The 4,969-nt window shown below is 42.2% G+C and overlaps 1 non-coding gene across 1 annotated transcript; it reads right to left on the bottom strand.

Annotated features, from left to right (window-relative positions):
- Positions 1–1,224: 1,224 nt before the first annotated feature.
- LOC140821472 (small nucleolar RNA R71) lies at positions 1,225–1,330 on the bottom strand. The gene has a single exon (XR_012115749.1). It is a non-coding gene; the product is annotated as a small nucleolar RNA R71 (small nucleolar RNA).
- Between the last annotated feature and the right edge of the window lie 3,639 nt (positions 1,331–4,969).

Raw genomic sequence — 4,969 nt, 5'->3', positions numbered from 1 at the left:
TAATTCGCGGATCTACAATTTGCATAGATATATGAAATTGGATACGTGCCGATAGTCATAGTCCTTAGGGTCGAAAACTAGGGGGTTTCATTAATCGAAATGCGATTCATTCTTGATAAATAATTAAAGACATTTAATTACTTCATTGAGTGAATTAGTTTGACATAGCTCGAGAGAGTGTGTTCAATTGAATAGGAAATCCTGTTGGAAGCGTAGAACTCAACCGAACGAATTAATAAATTAATAAGGGGTAGGTGAACCAGAATTCCCAACAAATTCTTTTATCATTTGAAATTTAATCCATTGATTTAGCATTCATATTTCATCAATTAATCTTTGATCTTGTTTAATTAAATTTTCTTGAATTTTATTAGTCATAAAACAAACAATCAAATTTCGTCGCTAAAGTTTTAATAACTAAAATAATAATTGTTAAATACAGTCTCCAGTGGAACGATACTCGTATTCATATACACTATACTATTACTTGACATCGTGCACTTGCGATTATATTTTGAGCATACAAAATCATATTTTCTTGGGGAATTCATAGTGCAAGTTTTGCTCGATCAAGTTTTTGGCGCCGTTGCCGGGGACTGTTAATCTACAATTATATTTTTAGTTATTTTCTTTAGTGTATTTTATTTTTACCGAACTAACACTCCATATTTTAATTCAGATATCTCTTCCGGTGCATGCCAAAGTCACTTGACTTGGAGCTTGAGTGTGACCCTGAAATTGAAAGGACTTTCTGCAGGCGAAGACAACAGCAAAGACTTAAGGAACTGATGGAAAGGCACGAGCCAGAGCAGGAGGCGGAGCGCCAAAACGAGAGACGAATTGAAATGCCACGCCGCATACCCATGTTAGAGTATGCCCAGCCTTCTTTGGATGGTGCACGCCCCAGCATTGTGAGGCCGATTGTGCGGGCAAACCAATTCGAAATAAAACCAGCCATTATCCAGATGATTCAGAACACCGTCCAATTTGGAGGAACTGCTGTGGACGATCCAAACACACACATCGCGGATTTTCTTGAGATTTGCGATACTTTTAAATTTAATGGAGTCTCTGATGATGCTGTTAGACTGCGTTTATTTCCTTTCTCTTTGCGTGATAAAGCTAAAGCTTGGTTGAATTGTTTACCTGTAGGTTCGATAGCTACATGGGAGGACATGGCGAAGGCGTTTCTCATCAAATACTTTCCTCCATCGAAGACCATGAAGCTGCGGGCAGACATCACAACATTTGCTCAGTTCGATCAAGAGTCACTATATGAGGCATGGGAGCGTTTTAAAGATCTATTACGAAGATGCCCACATCACGAGTTGCCACTTGGGTTAGTCGTTCAAACCTTCTATTATGGTTTGCTTACTCCTAACCGTACTATGATAGATGCTGCTGCGTGTGGGAACCTGTTGAGGAAGACTGCGGAAGAAGGATATGAGTTGTTGGAGGAGATGGCTGCTAGCAGTTATCATCCTCAATCTGACAGAAACAACCAGCGGAGAAGTGCAGGAGTGCACCAGGTAACTGATTTTTCTGCTATTACTGCACAACTTGATGCTTTAAACAGGAAAATAGATGGCTTGAACTTGGGTGGCACGGCTATGCGTTTGCAAGAGGTATTCTGTGAGAAATGTGGAGGTGAGCACTATGTGAAAGACTGTCAAGATGACAATCCATTCTATGTGCCCGAAGGAGTACCGGTGCATCAAATGGGAGTCCAAAACCGCCCAAGGCATGACCCTTATTCGAACACATACAATCCTGGGTGGAGGCAACATCCTAACTTCTCATGGGGCGGCCAAAACAGTCAAACTAGACCGCAAGGAGGACAACAATATGGCAAACAACCAATGTAGAGATCCGAGACTCCTAGAGAAGAAAAGTCCAACTTGGAGCAAATGATGTCTAAGTTTATTTCATCCACAGAAACTAGACTTCAAAATCAAGATGCGTCGATTAAGGGGCTCGAAACTCAGATTGGGCAATTGGCCAAGATGATAGCAAATTGAGAGCCGGGCACCTTGCCAAGCAACACCGAAACTAATCCAAAAGAGCAAGTGAAGGCCATTGAGTTGAAGAGTGGAAAGATTTTGGAGCCTAGAGAGAAAGAGAAAAGCCAAGTATCGGATGAGCATGCTGAGGCGTCAAAAGGTAAGTCATCTAACTCTACACCAGCACCCACGGCACATCCTAAGATTGTTATCCCCCCCGCCTTTCCCTGCAGCATTGAAAAAGGCAAAACTAGATGCACAATTCGGCAAATTTCTTGAGGTGTTTAAAAAATTGCATATCAATATTCCCTTTGCCGATGCTTTAATGCAAATGCCTAGTTATGCCAAATTCTTAAAGGACATCTTAGCTAACAAGCGAAAATTGGAGGATCACATGACAGTGAACTTGACTGAGAGTTGCTCTGCTTTGGTGCAAAACAAAATCCCACCGAAGCTAAAAGACCCAGGGAGTTTCTCTATTCCTTGCATGATTGGTGATGTTGTTTTTCATAAAGCATTATGTGATCTTGGTGCAAGTATTAACCTGATGCCATTTTCTGTGTTTAGGAAACTTGGGTTGGGCGAGCCTAAGCCGACGAGGATGTCCTTGCAACTGGCTGACAGATCGGTCAAGTACCCCCGCGGAGTGATTGAGGATGTGCTAGTGAAAGTGGACAAATTCATTTTTCCTGCCGATTTCGTGGTGCTCGACATGGAGGAGGATACCGAGATGCCTCTCATTTTGGGTAGACCGTTCCTTGCAACTGGCAAGGCGCTGATTGATGTGCAAGAGGGGAAGTTGAGATTGAGAGTGGGCGAAGAAGAGATTACATTTGACGTTTTTAATGCACTTAAGCACACACTGCATTCTGATAGTTGTTTTCGAATTGATGCTTTTGACTCTCTTGCGTCTAACTATGTGCAGGATGCTCTTAGGGACCCTTTGGAGGCCACTATCGATACTGAATTGGGAGAAGAGGAATTGGATGAGGAAAGAGCCGAAATTGTGGCACACTTTAATGCCAACCAACCATGGAGAAGGCCAATGAGGATGCGACTAGAGGATCTAGGAGAACGAAGAGATTTGACCCCTCAAAGGTCAAGCATCGAGGATCCCCCAACACTTGAGCTGAAGCCACTGCCTCCACACCTCAAGTACGTGTACTTAGGTGAGAATAACACTTTACCTGTCATTATTTCTGCTGCTTTGACAGATATGATGGAGGACAAACTGTTGGAAGTATTGAAACCACACAAGGGTGCATTTGCGTGGAAGGTGGCGGATATCAAAGGGATTAATCCGTCAGTCTGCATGCACAAGATATTGATGGAAGAGAAGTACTCACCTCTTGTGCAACCTCAGCGAAGATTGAATCCGAAGATGCAAGAGGTAGTGAAAGCTGAAACGATTAAGCTTCTCGATGCAGGTATTATCTATCCTATATCTGATAGTGCATGGGTAAGTCCTGTTCAATGTGTGCCAAAGAAAGGTGGGATTACTGTTATCACAAATGAAAATAATGAATTAATACCCACTAGGACGGTTACGGGATGGCGTGTGTGCATTGATTATAGAAAATTGAATGATGCCACCCGTAAAGACCACTTTTCCCTTCCCTTTATTGATCAGATGCTTGAGAGGTTAGCGGGTCATGAGTTTTATTGCTTTTTGGATGGGTATTCGGGGTACAACCAAATTATGATTGCACCGGAGGACCAAGAGAAAACCACTTTCACTTGTCCTTACGGCACTTTTGCTTTTCGCCGCATGCCGTTTGGTCTTTGTAATGCCCCTGCCACATTTCAACGTTGCATGACCGCTATATTCCATGATATGATAGAAACTTTCCTTGAAATTTTTATGGATGATTTCTCGATATTTGGCTCTTCGTTTGATGATTGTTTGCAGAATCTGACGGTGGTGTTGAGGAGATGTGAGGAAACAAACTTGGTGCTTAATTGGGAAAAATGCCACTTCATGGTACAAGAGGGAATTGTCCTAGGGCACAAGGTTTCGGGGGACGGAATCGAGGTGGACAAGGCGAAAGTTGAAGTGATTAAGAACTTACCACCTCCGGCGTCCATAAAGGGAGTTAGAAGTTTTCTAGGCCACGCCGGTTTTTACCGGTGTTTTATCAAAGATTTTTCTAAAGTTGCCAAACCTCTATCTTCCTTACTTATGAAAGATGTGCCATTTGACTTTAATTCTGATTGTTTGCAGGCATACGAGAAGTTGAAGGAGCGCTTGGTGACGGCTCCTGTCTTGGTAGCACCGGATTGGGATCTACCCTTCGAGATCATGTGCGATGCTAGTGATACTGCGGTAGGTGCTGTCCTCGGCCAAAGACAGAACAAGGTATTCCACACTATATACTATGCAAGTAAAACTCTAGATGAGGCACAATTGAATTATGCTACCACCTGAAAAAGAGTTACTTGCAGTAGTGTTTGCACTTGACAAGTTTCATGCATATTTTGTTTTGTCTAAAGTCATTGTCTACACTGACCACTCTGCACTGAAACATTTACTTGCTAAGAAAGATGCAAAACCACGCCTACTTCGGTGGATTCTATTGTTGCAAGAATTTGATTTAGAAATAAAAGATAAGAAGGGTGTTGAGAATGTGGTTGCAGATCATTTGTCTAGATTAGAATGTATTTGTAATGATTCTGTTGATCACTGCTATCGATGATTGGTTCCCGGATGAGCAACTATTTGAGGTGAGAAATTGTCCATGGTATGCAAATTTCGCTAACTTTCTTGTCACAGGCACACCTCCACCGAACTTATCTTTTCACCAACGAAAGAAATTCTTTTCTGACGTGAAATACTATTTTTGGGAGGAACCGTTCTTGTTTAAGATTTGTGCAGATTCCATGATAAGACGGTGTGTTGCGGAGGAAGAGTTTTATAAGATTCTCAACCATTGCCATGACCGTGAGGTAGGTGGTCACTTTGGACCAACGAG

This window comes from Primulina eburnea, unplaced genomic scaffold (genome assembly GCF_022965805.1).
Source record: "Primulina eburnea isolate SZY01 unplaced genomic scaffold, ASM2296580v1 ctg574_ERROPOS1476974+, whole genome shotgun sequence".
Taxonomy (NCBI): domain Eukaryota; kingdom Viridiplantae; phylum Streptophyta; class Magnoliopsida; order Lamiales; family Gesneriaceae; genus Primulina; species Primulina eburnea.
This window is presented reverse-complemented; position numbering and strand designations above follow the sequence as displayed.